We start from the raw sequence: 17,480 nt of genomic DNA, 5'->3' as shown, positions 1-17,480 counted from the left end.
CACTCGCCCCGGGCTTCCGTGCGCACCGCAGCGGCCCTCCTACTCATCGCAGCTTAGCCCCCATGGCTCTCAGCACCAGCGATGGCCGGGTATAGGCCTGACGCTCCAGCGCCATCCAATTTCAGGGGTAGTTGATTTGGCAGGTGAGCTGTTACACACTCCTTAGTGAATTCCAACTTCCATGGCCACCGTCCTGCTGTCTATATCAGCCAACACCTTTTCTGGGGTCTGATGAGTGTCGGCATCGGGTGCCTTAACCCAGCATTTGGTTCATCCTGCAGCACCAGTTCTGCTTACCAAAAGTGGCCCGGTGGGCACTCGCATTCGATGCCCGGCTCCACACCAGCGAGCCGGGATTCTTACCCATTTCAAGTTTGAGAGTAGATTGAGATTGTTTAGGCCCCAAGACCTCTAATCATATGCTTTACCAGATAACACTGTGGTTTCTGAGTTCCAGCTATCCTGAAGGAAACTTCGGAGGGAACCAGCTACTATATGGTTCCATTAGTCTTTCGCCCATATACCCACGTTGGATGACCAATTTGCATGTCAGTACCGCTAGGGACCTCCACCAGAGTTCCTCTAGCTTCGCCCTGTCCAGGCATAGTTCACCATCTTTCGGGTCCTATCACACTCGCTCATGCTCCACCTCCCCGACAGAGTTGGCGAGATGGGGTGGCGGTGCGCCCGCTGCGATGCCGCGATGGGATCCCACCTCAGCCAGCGTGCACTTGCCTTCACGTTTCTTGCGCGAAAGGGTTTTGTTCGGCCCTCCGACTCGTGCACGTGTTAGACTCCTTGGTCCATGTTTCAAGACAGGTCAGGTGGGTAACCAACATCAACGCAGACCCCTGGCACCCTTCCTGGACCTCCCTGCCCAGCAGCATGATGCAGTCGGGACGCACTGAGGACATTCCACCCCAGTCAAGAGTGACACTGGGAGCAGGGGGCCCTGTACCCCGTTGCCACCCCAGCGACTGCTGAGAGGGCCCGGGATGGTTGCCGGGGAAGGGCACGGTGGCGTTCAATCTCCCTTGCCCCCGCGGACATGGCAAAACTGCTGCCAGGGGGCTGTAACACTCTCCACTGGAGCAGAGAGCCACCTGCCCACTCGGGCCTTCCCAGCCGACCCGGAGCCGGTTGCGATAAACCACCACAGAAGAAATGCACTATTACACGAGATGATCCACTGTTGCGGGTGACCGACCTGCCCGTCATGTTGAATCCTCCGGGCGGACTGTACGGACCCCACCCGTTTACCTCTCGACAGTTGCACGCCCTCTTAAACTCTCTTTTCAAAGTTCTTTTCAACTTTCCCTTACAGTACTTGTTGGCTATCAGTTTCGGGCCCCTATTTAGCCTTAGATGGAGTTTACCACCAGCTTTGGGCTGCATTCCCAAGCATGAACCCGACTCTGAGAAGACCTGATCCTGGTGCGCCGGGGACCACTACCGGCCTAACATCGTCTGTGGGTTTTTCGCCTCAATCAGAAGGATGTGGGCCCCCTGAGCAATACAGGGGAGTCGGTCTTCTGTACGCCACATTTCCCGTGCCCGCCACCAGATGGGCATTCAGCGCTGGGCTCTTCCCTCTTCACTTGCCATTACTGAGGGAATCCTGGCTAGTTTCCTTTCCTCCACTTAGTAATATGTTTAAATTCAGCGGGTTGCCACGTCTGATCTGAGGTCGTAGTTGAGGGAGCAGAAAATCTCTCTCGGCGGCCAGCCTCAGGCGCAGGGCCATACATGGGATGCCCCAGCCCTGCACCTCTGGCGCGGACCAGCATGCGCTGTCCTGATCCATGGTCAAAGCCCACATGGTTGCAAGGTCCGCGCTCAGGGGCCGTTATAGGCGCTGGCAGCCGTGGAACACCACAGACAGCCACAAACACCACGGCCCGGTGCCCTGGGGCAGAAGGGCGAAAGCTCGCTTGATCTAGATTTTCACTATGAATACAGACTGTGAAAGCAGGGCCTCACAATCCTTCTAACTTTTTGGGGTTTCAAGCAGGAGGTGTCAGGAAAGTGACAACTGGCTTGTGGTGGCCGAGCGTTAATAGCGACGTCGTTTTTTGATCCTTCGTTGTCGGATCTTCCTATCAATGTGAAGCAGAATTCAGCAAGCGTCAGATTCTGCACTCAGGCTGTTTCAGGGACCCCCTGCTACCTCCACTGCCGCTCCCGAAGTGCGCCGGGTGCCTGGCCCTCCTGAAGCCTGCGGGAGGCAGGGAGATGAGGGGAGGCCGGGATGTGCCGGCCACAACCCTGCGCTGCCAGGTCCAGGGATCCTGTGATGATGCTGATCGGAGTCTGAATTTAGGGGGACAAAGGGAATGCGGAAGCCTGTGGCGATTGACGTTCAAGCGACCCTTAGACAGGCGTAGCCCCGAGAGAAACCCGGGGCCGCAAGGTCAGTTCGAAGTGTTGATGGTCAATGTGTCCTGCAATTCACACTAATTCTCGAAGCTAGCTGTGTTCTTCATCGACGCGCAAGCCAAGTGATCCACCGCCAAAAGTAACAGGCAACTTTTTTTTCCAGATGTCAGCCCAAACCTGCCGGTGCAGGAGAAGATGGGGGGGTAGCAATGCCGCCTGTCCCGCACGCCGCAGTGAGACAGTCCAGCGCCCCATCCAACTTCCCCACTTGGGAGTCGGCCGAGACTATCAAGGTTTTAACACAAAACCAAGAGAAATCCAGGCGCTCATCCCAGGAGGCCTTCCTGCTGCCTGCAGCAGCACGGTGGCAGGGCTTCCCACGGTGATGGAGGCAGGCCGCTCTGCTGCTGGCCTGCCTGGCCTGATCCCACTCATCTGTCCACGACCCCCTCAGCTGCTCCCCTTTTGGGGGGCTGGATGGAGAGGCAGGCCAGAGACAGCACAGGCAGGGGGGTCAGGTGAACCCTCTAGAGTCTTCAAACCCCAGCCCAGCCACACGGGGCCAAGCTCCAGGTACCTGAGCAAGAGGGAAGGTCACCAGCGGGCCGGGCCATCGCTCGCCCATGGACGTGGGTGGCCGGTACCTCAACGCCTGCCCATCGAGTAAGCCTGGTGTGCCAGGCCTCTGTCTGCCTGGGGAGGTGTCCCTTGAGAATGGCCAGGCTTCCCTCGGCTCCCAGCTGCTTCCACTCAGGACTTCCCTGCCGACTGGGCTGCGCCCACCCACGTCGGCCCTCTGGTGGGTTGAGGTGGAGAACGCCACTGCCCGATGCAGCGGCTCAGGGGTCAGCTCAGTGAGGAGAGGATGGGGGCCACTCAGGGCTCCCTCTCTCTGATGGTGGGACATCCCCGGCAGGTTAACCCAACCCTGCCAGACGTTCTCGCCTGTCTTCCGGGTCGCAGAAGGAAATCCCGCTCCCCAGGTGCCTGGTCCCCCACATGCCCTGGCCATGGACCGCTCCGCTGGCCAGACCGTAGCATGAGCGGTGCCCCAGGCTGTAGGTGTGCGCGTCTGGGATGCAACCGAAGTCGGGTCGCGGCTCTCCCTCCGGCTGCTCTGCCATTAATAATCCTTCTGCAGGTTCACCTACATAAACCTTGTTACGACTTTTACTTCCTCTAGATAGTCGAGTTTGATCGTCTTCTCGGCGCTCCACCAGGGCCATTGCCGACCCCAGCAGGGCCGATCTGAGGATCTCACTAAACCATCCAATCAGTAGTAGCAACGGACGGTGTGTCTAATTGGCAGGGACTCAATCAATGCAAGCTTATGACCCGCACTTACTGGGAATTCCTCGTTCATGGGAAATAATTTCAATCCCCAGTCCCTATCACAAACTGTGTTCAGTAGGTAACCCGCATCTGTCGGCGAAGGGTAGACACACACTGATCCATTAATTGTAGCGTGCATGCAGCCCGGCCATCTAAGGGCATCACAGACCTGTTATTGCTCGATCTCTTGTGGCTGAACGCCACTTGTCCCTCTAAGAAGTTGACCGCTGGGGGTCGGTAACTAGTTAGCATGGAAGAGTCGTGTTCGTTTTTGGAATTAACCAGACAAATCGCTCCATCAACTAAGAACGGCCTTGCACCACCACCCACAGAATCGAGAAAGAGCTATCAATCTGACAATCCTTTCTGTGTCCGTGTCACGTGAGGTTTCCTGTGTTGAGTCAAATTAAGCCACAGGCTCCACTACTGGTTATGCCCTTCCATCAATTCCTTTAAGTTTCAGCTTTGCAACCATACTCCCCCCGGAACCCAAAGACTTTGTTTTCCTGGCATCTGCTCGGCGGGTCATGGGAATAACGCTGCCGGATCGCTAGTCCGCATCGTTTATGGTCAGAACTACGAATGTATCTGATTGACTTCGAACCTCCGACGTTCATTCTTGATTAATGAAAACATTCTTGGCAAATGCTTTCACTTTGGTTCATCTTGCACCAGTCCAAGATTCTTACCTCTATCGACACAATACGATTGCCCCCTGCCGTCCCTCTTTATCAAGGCCCCAGTTCTGAAAACCAACAAAATAGAACCAGAGTCCTATTCCATTATTCCTAGCTGAAGTATTCAGGCGACCGACCTACTTCGAACACGTTACATTTTTCTAAGTAAATGCTTTGGACACCCAGGACACTCAGTCAAGAGCATCAAGAGGATGCCGACAGGCAGGGGCTGGGGCAGGCGGTAGCTAGCCTCGCAGCGGACCGCCAGCTTCATCCCAAGATCCAATTACAAGCTTTTTAACTGCAGCAACTTTAATATACGCTATTGGAGCTGGAATTACCATGGCTGTTGGCACCAGACTTGCCCTCCAATGGATCCTCGTTAACCCCTAAAGTGCCAAGGATGAGCTATCTCATCCTTGACATAACATTTGTGTTGCCAAGGGCGAGATAGCTCATCCTTTTTTGCACTTCGCTTTGTGCGATCCCTGCAAAGCAGAAATCCAATCCCCAGGCTCTGTGAGGAGGAGGTTCCTCCTCATGGCCCGGGGGTTGGATTTCTTTCAGTTTCACATCAGCACGCATAATGCGTGCTGACATGAAGCTAAAAGTAAATTTCACAGCGGCAGCTATTTTCGGCTGCCGCTGTAAAATGAGAAGGTGAGTCTCCACCTTTATCTCCCTCTATTACGAGAGTATTGTGCCGTTCATATTGAGAGAGGTGTTGTTGGAAAGGGGAGACTCTCCCCTTTCCAACAACACCTTTTTTGACGCATTGCTGGACGCTGATCAGGCGTAGAGTGCTCAATCCGCGTCCAGCAATACCACTAGACCACCAGGGATCTGTTTGTTAAGTGGGGGGAGAGGAGGCTGCTTATAGTAAGCAGCCCTCTCGCCCCAGCCCCCAAAGGATAGAGCAGCATGTTTTGGCCTCCTGGGGGCGGATGGGCACAGTAATGTTCCCATCTACCCCTAGGCAAGGGACAAAAGAAATATATATAAAATAGAAATGTATGTTTTGGGTGGGGGTGGGGGCCACTAGACTACCAGGGATTGTGAAAGGGGGATGGCCCTCTCCCCCACCCTAAGTGGATGGGGGTGCACCTCATATTGCTCTCCCTGGGGGCAGATTTCTACCCCTAGGAAGGGTACATGAGAGGCCCCCTCATCCATTTGGGGTGGCGGGGAGGGGGCCACCAGAAATCTTGGTCCAGCCCCCACCAAGCATGGGGTAGTATGTTTTCCCACCCCGCTGGGGGCGGATGGGCACAGTAATATGGGGGCAAAAAAATGTAAACTCAGTTTTGGGTGAGGGTGGGGGGGCCCCTAGACCACCAGGCATTTTCCATAATGAAAGGGGGTGGCCCTCTGTCCCCCACCTCAAAAAAAAAATAAAACAAAAAAGTTGGGTGGGGGTGAGGGGGTGCTAAACAAGCATGAATGTTTTTAGTTGAAAGGGGGGGCGGCCCTCTCCCCACAACCCCAAATGGATGGGGGGCATCTCATGTAGCCCTCCCTGGGGGCAGATTGCTAGTGCACTCTGCCCCTGGGAAGGAGTATATGAAATACCCCCCATCCATTTGGGGTGGGGGTGGAGAAGGCCACCAGAAAACATTGGAATGGCCCCCCAAAGCATGGGGCAGTATGTTTTGCCCACCCTGGGGGCATATGGACACACTAATGTACATGAGTTAGTTGGGGGTTTGGAGGGGACACTAAACCACCACAGATGTTTGTAATGGAAAGGGGGGGTGGCCCTCCTCCCCACACCCAAAATGGAGGGAGGGTTCTCAGGTAGCCCTCCCTGGAGGCAGATTGCTAGTGAAATCTGGCAATCTGCCCCTAGGAAGGGGCACATGTATTTTTACTGGGAGATGAGGGTCAGTAGACCACCCGGGATGGCTTGAAAGAGGGGCCGTGATCAGAGAGTAGTAGTTATGATTTCATTTTGCTGGGCTGACCATAGGCAATGAATGTTTTTTGTTTCATTTACAGCTTTTTCAACATGTGCAGCTGCAAAGTTATGTCAGTACTGTTTTTTATTATTCCACGGTTAGGGCCCATTGTCAGTTAGGTGGGTGGGACTGGGGCTTGATTGTTGGTGTGGGTGGGAGTGGGCCGTCTGGGGAGATATTTTGGTTGACTCAGACACAATTGCAGGGACAGCCCACAAATAGGCCCCCATGCCAGCATAACATTGGTGTTTCCCTGGGAGTGGCTGTCTCCCATGTGGGTTCACCATCCGTAAACCCAGGCTGCACCTCTGGCTGTGCTGCATTACAGATTCCACCGCCGGGGATGAATGGGGATCCTGCCAGGGCTCCCCAGAACTGCCACTGGACTTGGGGACTGTTGACCCACATGGGAGACAGACACCCAAGGCCAGGGACATCACCCCCATCATTCTGGAGCTGTGGCTGGCCTGCGTTATAGCTTGCCTCTTTGGGAATGGACGCAGACCCTGCCGGGGATCCTTGCCAGAACTCCAGGACAATTAGGGGTGATGTCCCTCGCCTTGGGCATCCGTTTCCCATGTGGGTCTACCATCCCCAAGCACAGCGGCGGTCCCAGAGGGCTAGGGCAGGGTCCCCATCCCTTCCCGGGGGTAAATTCTGTAATGCCGCCCAGTCAGAGCTCCAGGATGGTCGGGGTGATGTCCCTGGCCTTGGAAACCCCTCTTCCATGTGGGTCAATCATCTCCAAACCCAGCCTGGAGCTCTGGCTGGTCTGCGTTGCAGCCTTACCCTCCTGGGGAAGAATGGGGACCCTGCTGGAACTGCGACAGGACTTGGGGGCTGTCGACCCACATGGGAGACAGCCACCCAAGGCCTGGGACATCACCCCCGACAAATCCTGGAGTGCTGGCTAACCTGTGTTATAAAATTTCCCTCTGGGAAGCAGTGGGGACCATGCCCGGGCTCCCTAGAACAGCTGCTGCACTTGGGGATGATTGCCCCATATGGGAGACAGCCACCCAAGCTTCTCCCTCCAGGAAAGATCAGGGACCCTGCCAGGTCTCCCTGGGACTGCTGCGGCACTTGGGGATGGTCAAACCACATGGGAGACAGCCGGCCAAGGCCAGGTACATTACCCCTGTCTTTCCTGGAGCTCTGGCTGGTCTGCGTTACAGCTTCTCACTCTGGGAAAGGTTGGGGACCCTGCTGGGTCTCCCTGGAACTGCTGCTGGGCTTGGGGATGGCCAAACCACATGGGAGACAGCTGCCCAAGGCCAGGGATATCACCCCGCCCATCCTTGAGCGCTGGCTGGGCTGCATTACAGAATGTCCCCCTGGGGAGGGAAGGGGACCCTGCCAGGGGCTCCCTGGCACTGCCACTGTGCTTGGGGACGGTACACCCACATGGGAAATGGATGCCCACGGCCGGGGACATCACCTCCAACTGTCCTGGAGTTCTTTCTGGCCTGTGTTACAGCTTTTCCCCACCAGGGTGTGCCAGCAGTGTGCCAATACCTCCCCGAAGGTAAACGCTGTAACGCAGCCCAGCCAGAACTCCAGGACGGTTGGAGGTGATGTCCCCGGCCTTGGACCATGGACTGTTTACCATGTGGCTGTCCCATCCCCAAGCAGAGCGGCAGCTCCAGGGACCACCGGCAGGGTCCCCTTCCGTCCCCCAAGGGAAATTCTGTAACACAGCCCAGCCAGCGCTCCAAGATGGTTGGGGCAATGTCCCTGGCCTTCAGCGGCAGTCTCCCATGTGGATTGACCATCCCCTAGCCCAGCAGTAGTTCCAGGGAGACCTGGCAGGGTCCCCTATCTTTCCCAGAGGAAGACGCTGTAACGCAGCCCAGCCAGAGCACCAGGCTGGGCTTGGGGATGATCGACCAACATGGGTGACGGGTGCCCAAGGCCTGTGACATCACCCCGACCATCCTTGAGCTATGGCTGGGTTGCGTTACACCTTCTCCCTCTGGGAAGGATGGGAACCACTGCTGGACTTGTGGATGGTCAACCCACATGAGGGAAAAGGAACCAAGGCCAAGAACAGGACCATCAACCCCAACCATTCTGGAGCTCTGGCTAGGCAGCAATACAGGGAATGGACAGGGACCCTCCTGGGGCTCCCTGGAACTGCTGTTGGACTTGACACTTTTTCTTTTCCGCCTTGATAAGTGCACCCACACGTGTGAGGTACTGTTTTCAGCTGGACACCTGTGGGAATGTGGGAAGGTAGGACATGTGTTGTTGGCAGTGTGTTTCAATATTTTCCAGGTGGGAAATGTCTGAAAATTTTGTTTTTTCCCTAAATTTGGGATTTTGCCTGGGCTTGTGGCTAATATATTCTGGGGCGATTCGTGCAAGTCAGACCTCTGTGGATTTCCACGCTGTCTTCTTTTCTGAAACGCATGGGGTTCCCTCTTATTCTTGGTGGCTGCAATAACCCGGGCCCAAATATGTAGGTTAGATCCCCAAACCCTATGGTGGATAGCAGTGGTTTAGTCTTTTCCCTTTGCGCCGAGTTGGGTGCACCACACATGTGAGGTACCATTTTTGTCAGGACTCCTGTGGGAATGGGGGAAGGTAGGACTTGTGTTGTTGGTGGCGTGTATCGGTGGGTGGGCAGTGGGAAATTTCTGAAAATGTTGTTTTTTTCGCCAAATTGTGGATTTTGCCAGGGATTGTGGGTAATAAATTGCAGGGAGGCGATTCGCGCAAGTCAGACCTCTGTGAATTCCCACGGGTGTATTCTTTTTGGAAATGCATGGGGTTCCCGGTTTTCCTTGGTGGCTTCGACACACTAGGCCCAAATCTGTAGGTTGTCCACATGAGCAAAATCCTGCAAAATCTGCTCTGCCGAAAGACATGGGGTTACCAGTGGTTCAGACTTTTCCCTTTGCGCCCAGGTTATATGCACCCACACATGTGAGGTACTGTTTTCATCAGGGCATGTGTGGGAACACGGAAAGGTAGGATATGTGTTGTTAGCAGTGTCTTTCGGTGGGTGGGCGAAGGGAAATTTCTGAAAAATATTGTTTTTTTCCCCACAGTTCTGACTTTGCCGGAGATTGTGGGTAATACATTCTGGGGAAATTCGTGCAAGTCAGACCTCTGTGGATTCCCATGGGTGTCTTCTTTTCAGAAATGCATGGGGTTCCCTGTTTTCCTTGGTGGCTTGAACTCCCTAGGCCCAAATCTGTAGGTTGTCCACAAAAGCAAAATCCCACAAAATCTGCTCTGCCGAAAGACTTGGGTTACCATTGGTTTAGCCTTTTCCCTTTGCACCCAGGTAGGATCACCCACACATGTGAGGTACCGTTTTCTTTAGGACACCTGTGGGAATGTGGGAAAGTAGGACATGTGTTGTTGGCGGTGTGTTTCGGTGGGTGGGCAGAGGGAAATGACTGAAAAGTGTGGTTTTTTTGCAAAATTTCTGACTTTGACGGGGATTGTGAGTAATACATTCTGGGGAAATTCACGCAAGTCAGAACTCTATGGATTCCCATGGGTGTCTTCTTTTCAGAAATGCATGGGGTTCCCTGTTTTCCTTGGTGGCTTCAACACCCTAGGCCTGAATCTGTAGGTTGTCCACAAGAGCAAAATCCCACAAAATCTGCTCTGTCGAAAAACTTGGATTACCAGTGGTTTAGCCTTTTCCCTTTGCACCCAGGTAGGATCACCCACACATGTGAGGTACTGTTTTTGTTGGGACACCTTTGGGAATGTGGGAAAGTAGGACATGTGTTTTTGGTGGTGTGTTTCTGTGGGTGGGCAGAGGGAACTGTCTGAAAATTGTATTTCTTTCGCCAAATTTCTGACTTTGCTGGGGATTGTGGGTAATACATTCTCTGGCGATTCACGCAAGCCAGACCTCTGTGGATTCCCACAGGTGTCTTCTTTTTGGAAATGCATGGGGTTCCCTGTTTTCTTTGGTGGCTTCGACACCCCAGGCCCAAATCTGTAGGTTGTCCACATGAGCAACATCCCACAAAATCTGTTCTGCCGAAAAACTTGGGGTTACCACTGGTTTAGGCTTTTCCTTTTGCGCCCAGGTTTGTGCACCAACTCATGTGAGGTCGCGTTTTCATTGTAACACATGTGAGAACCCGGGAAGGTAGGACATGTTTTGTTGGCGGCATGCTTCACTGGGTGGGCAGAGGGAAATGTCTGAAATTTTGTTTTTGTTGCCAAATTTCAGATTTTGCTGGGGATTGTGGGTAATAAATTCTGGGGCGATCCACTCAAGTCAGACCTCTGTGGATTTGCACAGGTATCTTCTTTTCAGAAATGCATGGAGTCCCAGTTTTCCTTGGTGGCTTTGACACCCTAGGCACAAATCTGTAGGTTGTCCACAAGAGCAAATTCATGCAGAATCTGCTCTGCCGAAAGACTTGGGTTTACCAGTGGATTAGCATTTTCCCTTCATGCCCATGTAGGTGCATCCACACATGTGAAGCACTGTTTCCATCGGGACATCTGTGGGGACACGAGAAGGGAGGACATGTGTTGTTGGCGGCATGTTTCTGTGGGTGTGCAGAGGAAAATGTCTGAAAATAAATTGTGTTTTTTTCACCAAATTTCAAACTTTGCCAGGGATTGTGGGTAATACATTCTGGGACGATTCACGCAAGTCAGACCTCTGTGGATTCCCACAAGTGTTTTCTTTTCAGAAATGCATGGGCTTCCCTGTTTTCCTTGGTGGCTTTAACACCCTAGGCCCGAATCTGTAGGCTGTCCACAAGAGCAAAATCCCACAAAATCTGCACTGCCGAAAGACTTGGGTTACCAGTGGTTTAGCTTTTTCCCTTTACACCCAGGTAGGTGCACCAACACATGTGAGGTACCATTTTCGTTGGGACACCTTTGGGAATGTGGGAAAGTAGGACATGTGTTTTTCGTGATGTGTTTCTGTGGGTGGGCAGAGGGGACTGTCTGAAAATTGTATTTTCTTTAGCCAAATTCCTGACTTTGCTGGGGATTGTGGGTAGTACATTCTCTGGTGATTCCCGCAAGTCAGACCTCTGTGGATTCCCACTGGTGTCATCTTTTCGGAAATGCATGGGGTTCCCTGTTTTATTTTGTGGCTTTGACACCCCAGGGCCAAATGTGTAGGTTGCCCACATGAGCAAAATCCCACAAAATCTCCTCTGCCGAATGACTTAGGGTTACCACTGGTTTAGGCTTTTTCTTTTGCGCCCAGGTTTGTTCACCCACTCATGCGAGGTACGGTTTTTATTGTAACACATGTGGGAACCCAGGAAGGTAGGACATGTTTTGTTGGCGGCATGTTTCACTGGGTGGGCAGAGGGAAATGTTTGAAAATGTTGGGTTTTTTTGCCAAATTTCACATTTTGCCGGGGATTGTGGGTAATAAATTCTGGGGTGATCCACGCACGTCAGACCTCTGTGGATTCGCACAGGTTTCTTCTGTTCAAGAAATGCATGGGGTCCCAGTTTTCCTTGGTGGTTTGACACCCTAGGCCCAAATCTGTAGGCTGTCCACAAGAGCAAAATCTGATCTGCCGAAAGACTTGGGGTTACCAGTGGTTTAGCATTTTCCCTTTAAGCCCATGTAGGTGCACCCACACATGTGAAGCACTGTTTTCATTGAAGATTGGCAGGGTAAGTCAAAGATATCCACAGCGCTTGTACAGTAAATTTGGAGTGAGCACCAGGTAGTGGGTGTCTTGTGAGGTGTGGGTAGACTGCCAATGTACTACCACAGAACAATTACAGAAAACAGAGGGTTCACAGACACACTGCGCCTAGAAAGTGCAAGCATTAACTGCGGTCTAGTATTTATTCAAAAAGGTCGGGACAGCCTGACACGTGTTTCGAGCTAAACCATAGCTCTTCATCCGAGGCTGATATGTTAGATACATATATCCAACACAATATTTCAATATTTCAATCATGCATGATCCAGGAATAGACAGGAGTAAAATTAGATCCAAACAGCACACCCATTTAGGTGGCAGTAAGAGGCAACAGGTTGAGTGAAATAAAAACGAATATAAAGGAAAGAATATGCATTCCGCTCATAACGTATAAAAATTAGATATTCATTCAACATGGTAATTCAATTGACAAATTAAAACAACATTGGGTTGGCGGAGAAGGAGATAGTGAGAGAGAAAATAGACAAAACAAATGAAAAAACAACCATTAGTCATGAGGATTAATGTAGCAGCGAGGTCAGAGACAATTCTTGCCAAATAACAAAAAGGTGAATAGGTACCTTGTGGTTGAATTGGGTAATTCAGAGCCCTTGATGGCATAAATTGCCTGAAATGGTGACAACTAACGTGTGGAAATAAATTAAAGAGCCAATGAGTAGAAAACCCAAGAAAAGAAAGTCCAGAGGTGAAAAATGTAGAGCGAAAGTAGAAATTACCTCTGATGCTTCGCGGATGCAGTATTTGTCTAGATGTAGAGAATTACACATTAGGAGAAATTAGCACTTGATAAAACTGACTTGTTAAGAAATGACCAAAGTTATCTATGTAAAGATAGTGCATTTGATCCTCAATGTAAAGGACTTGATAGAGCTGACTTGTTAAATTGTAATTGCATAGCTAATGGAAAGCAAGGTCACCTAACCATAATAATCCTTATATTGTTACACAAAAAGAGAGTACTCGAGTTTGCATAATTGACAGGCTGCATGTGAGCCTAAAGGTCCACGGTGCCAATTACGGCTATATCAAAGATTAATTACATCCACTGACAACTACAAATTCGAGCGGTTGACAGGGATCATATAAAAAGGGTCTTACCAGAAGAAGAGAAAAGAGTACTGATATAAACGGCTCAGGCACGGGACCGCGAGTGAACGGAGACATTTATAAACAGCCTTCCTTGTCTGCAATGAAGCTAGACAAGGGGCTGGCGTCTAAAGAAAGGACTAAGGTCACAGGCGCCATCTTGGTTGAGGGGATTTAAGTCAAATGAAAAAGGTACACAAAGGAGACCCTGTCCTTAGATGGAAAAGATCATTAACGAATGGTGAAAATGGACCAAGAAAGTTAATTTAAAAAAAACGAAAAGGGTCGGAAGGGAAGACAATTTAAGGACCATTAAATGAAAATTTTGAAAGAATTATTTTTAATGTATTATACATATTTTGTATAAAAAGGGTGGCGTCATCACTTGGGTGAAAATATAATAATTAAGGAGCGCTAGTAACCAAATCTAGTATAAACCGGAGCTATGCAATTCCACGATGAATTACAATCTTGTAAGCCGGCATTTCTTGATCAGGGAAAAAGGGAAGAATAAGGGCCTCATTACGAGTTTGGAGGCAGCCAGGGTGCTATTAGCACCCTGGCTGCCTCCAAACCGGGCTCCATTACCGGGTTCCTGCAATGGAGACTTACCGGTTCATTCCGACATAGGAGGACCCGGTAAGTCCTCCTTGCAGGAACCATTCCCCATTCCCATTTGAGCCCCCATAGGGCTCAATGGGAATGGGGAGTTAGGTAACAACGGACACATAACAAGTGTCCCGTTGTTACCTCCCTCTTCCCCTCGCGGGACCCGGAAAAGATGTCTGGTTTTACCAGATGTCTGATCCGGGTCCCGCAAAGGAAACCTCATAATAAGCCCTGATGGAATGAAGGGTGCCGGTCCTGTACCGGCACCCTTTATTCCGTCTGCGCCAGGGTCGTAATGAGGCCCTAAGTCTAAAAATGGAGCAAAAGATGGAATAAAATACATGTATTTGACATTAAATGTACAGAGAGCTTGCTGCCACAAAGGAGAGTTTTGTAATTGAAGCACATATTCAAATGCCCTATTATAAGCGCAATGGAGAACCAGGTGGTAGTTAGGGAACAAAAACAACCGATTTGCAACTGGACCAAGACAGGCCTCATTACACGGTAGGCGGTGAGCCATGGCGCTATTAGCGCCATGGCTCATGCCGGTAAAATACTGGCACCGCCTTGGCGGAAAGGGGATTTACCGCCCCATTCCAAGGTTGGAGGGGCGGTAAATCCCCTTTCCGCCATTGCCCTTCCCCATTCCCATTTCTGCCCTATAGGGCTCTATGGGAATGGGGAAGGCGCTAATTACGGCACCGCAATTTTGCGGTGCCGTAATTAGCTCCGAGGTCCCTTAGCGGGTTGGATTTTAACGCCTGCAAAAAGCAGGCGTTAAATCCCCCAACCCGCAAAGGGACCTCGTAGTAAGGCGGTAAGGATTTACCGGTACCGGTGTTTTACCGGTACCGGTAAGTCCTTACTGCCATCCGTGTAATAAGGCCCATATTTGTGATCAAATATACTGATGATTGAAATTTATAAAAACACTGCAAATTCATGGTCTGAATTAAGGCCACTACATACCATACAATATTTGCAAATAAGCCTTGCCTCAAGCTGGCGAAGTTTACATAGTAGATTACCTCCTCTGGGGGGGTAAAGACACTTTTGCCAGCCCCACAAATCTAATAAGGTCCTTGCTATCCAGTTGGTGCTGCACTTGCCAATGTAATGCCCATGGATATTTGGCTTCTTGGCTACCTATAGTCGCCAGGTGTTCCCTAATACGAATTTTGAGGGGTCTGATCATGCTACCAATGTATTTTAGTCTGCAGGTACAGAAAATGCAATATACCACAAATTTGGTATTACAGGTTATGAAAGAGTCCACATTATGGTTGCCAAGGGCTCCGAAGGAAACAACTTGTGTTTCAAATGCATGTTTGCACATATTGCAACAACCACACTTGTGGAAGCCTTGAGCCCTAGCTGGATGTAGCCAAGTAGTTTGTGGACTGAGAGGACCCATAAATGAAGGACAGAATTTATTTTTCAGGGTTTTACCTTTGCTGAAGGTGATAATGAGCTTAGGATCTAGCCAATTAGAAATGTAATCCAAGTACAATAGGTGCCAGTGTCTGTTCAATATATTATGAATCTTGTAACAATCTGTATTAAATCTAGTAATCAACCAAATTTTTTGACCGGCTGCTGTTATTGTGCGTTTTTTGGGAACTAGCAGCTCAGATCTATTCAACTGGTGTAGTGTCACCACTTTTTGATCGAGATTTTTAGTTGCATACCCTCTCTCTGTAAAACGGGATTTAATTAAATTACGTTCCACAATAAAGTCTTGTAAATCAGAGCAATTTCTCCTTGCCCGGATAAATTTACCTTTCGGGATGTTGCTGATCACATGTTTTTTGTGACAACTTGTTTCGGGTAAGGTAGCATTGATGGATGTGCTTTTCTGAAACATCTTTGTCGACAAGCCCTTGTCAGACAGTTGTATAGTGAGGTCAAGAAAATCAATCTTGGTTTGGCTGCTGGTAGATGTAAATTGAATCCCCCAATCATTATTATTCCAAAAAGACACAAATTGCTCAAGAATGTTAAAAGGACCAGTCCAAATCATAATAATGTCATCAATATAACGCTTCCAAAGGTGTGTATATTGGGAATAGATTGAATTAGTAAAAACAAATGTTTGTTCGAAATGCTTCATAAATGTGTTTGCAAGTGCTGGGGCAAAGCTAGCCCCCATCGCAATTCCAACCAATTGTTTAAAGAAAAAAATGTTAAACAAAAAAACGTTGTTTTGTAAAGTGAATAGGAGCAGTTCTTTAACCATTTTGATATTGTTCAAAATGAGAGGCAGAGGATAGGATTCCCTGAACAAATAATTGTGAACTATTTGTTCAGGGAATCCTCAAATTTCAGACTTTGATGGGGATTTTGGTTAATATATTGTGGGGAAATTCACACAAGACAGAACTCTGTGGATTCCCATGGGTATCTTCTTTTCAGAAATGCATGGGGTTCCCTGTTTTCCTTGGTGGCTTCAACACCCTAGGCCCGAATCTGTAGGTTGTCCACAAGAGCAAAATCCCACAAAATCTGCTCTGCCGAAAGACTTGGATTAGCAGTGGTTTAGCCTTTTCCCTTTGCACCCAGGTAGGATCACCCACACATGTGAGGTACTGTTTTTCGTTGGGACACCTTTGGGAATGTGGGAAAGTAGGACATGTGTTTTTGGTGGTGTGTTTCTGTGGGTGAGCAGAGGGAACTGTCTGAAAATTGCATTTCTTTCGCCAAATTTCTGACTTTGCTGGGGATTGTGGGTAATACATTCTCTGGCGATTCACGCAAGCCAGACCTCTGTGGATTCCCACCGGTCTCTTCTTTTTGGAAATGCATGGGGTTCCCTGTTTTCTTTGGTGGCTTCGACACCCCAGGCCAAAATCTGTAGGTTGTCCACATGAGCAAAATCCCACAAAATCTGTTCTGCCGAAAAACTTGGGGTTACCACTGGTTTATGCTTTTCCTTTTGCGCCCAGGTTTGTGCACCAACTCATGTGAGGTTGCGTTTTCATTGTAACTCATGTGGGAACCCGGGAAGGTAGGACATGTTTTGTTGGCGGCATGTTTCACTGGGTGGGCAGAGGGAAATGTCTGAAATTTTGTTTTTGTTGCCAAATTTCAGATTTTGCTGGGGATTGTGGGTAATAAATTCTGGGGCGATCCACGCAAGTCAGACCTCTGTGGATTTGCACAGGTATCTTCTTTTCAGAAATGCATGGAGTCCCAGTTTCCCTTGGTGGCTTTGACACCCTAGGCACAAATCTGTAGGTTGTCCACAAGAGCAAATTCATGCAGAATCTGCTCTGCCGAAAGACTTGGGTTTACCAGTGGATTAGCATTTTCCCTTCATGCCCATGTAGGTGCATCCACACATGTGAAGCACTGTTTCCATCGGGACATCTGTGGGGACACGAGAAGGGAGGACATGTGTTGTTGGCGGCATGTTTCTGTGGGTGTGCAGAGGAAAATGTCTGAAAATAAATTGTGTTTTTTTCACCAAATTTCAAACTTTGCCAGGGATTGTGGGTAATACATTCTGGGGCGATTCACGCAAGTCAGACTTCTGTGGATTCCCACAAGTGTTTTCTTTTCAGAAATGCATGGGCTTCCCTGTTTTCCTTGGTGGCTTCAACACCCTAGGCCCGAATCTGTAGGTTGTCCACAAGAGCAAAATCCCACAAAATGTGCACTGCCGAAAGACTTGGGTTACCAGTGGTTTAGCTTTTTCCCTTTACACCCAGGTAGGTGCACCAACACATGTGAGGTACCATTTTCGTTGGGAGACCTTTGGGAATGTG

The 17,480-nt window shown here is 50.0% G+C and overlaps 1 protein-coding gene and 2 non-coding genes across 3 annotated transcripts in view; all 3 read right to left on the bottom strand.

Moving 5' to 3' along the window:
* The window catches only part of LOC138462351 (28S ribosomal RNA), a 3,676-nt gene extending 1,986 nt beyond the window's left edge, over nucleotides 1-1,690 (bottom strand). Inside the window, exon 1 of the ribosomal RNA XR_011264955.1 lies at nucleotides 1-1,690. This exon is cut by the window's left edge and continues 1,986 nt beyond it. This is a non-coding gene — a ribosomal RNA (28S ribosomal RNA).
* Nucleotides 1-17,480, bottom strand: part of LOC138449920 (nuclear transcription factor Y subunit beta-like) — a 182,835-nt gene that overhangs the window by 80,721 nt on the left and 84,634 nt on the right. The window lies entirely within an intron of this gene.
* On the bottom strand, nucleotides 2,365-2,518 carry LOC138466200 (5.8S ribosomal RNA). Its single transcript, XR_011267943.1, has one exon. It is a non-coding gene; the product is annotated as a 5.8S ribosomal RNA (ribosomal RNA).

Source organism: Ambystoma mexicanum, chromosome 1p, assembly GCF_040938575.1.
Source record: "Ambystoma mexicanum isolate Mex_15411 chromosome 1p, UKY_AmexF1_1, whole genome shotgun sequence".
NCBI lineage: Eukaryota > Metazoa > Chordata > Amphibia > Caudata > Ambystomatidae > Ambystoma > Ambystoma mexicanum.
This window is presented reverse-complemented; position numbering and strand designations above follow the sequence as displayed.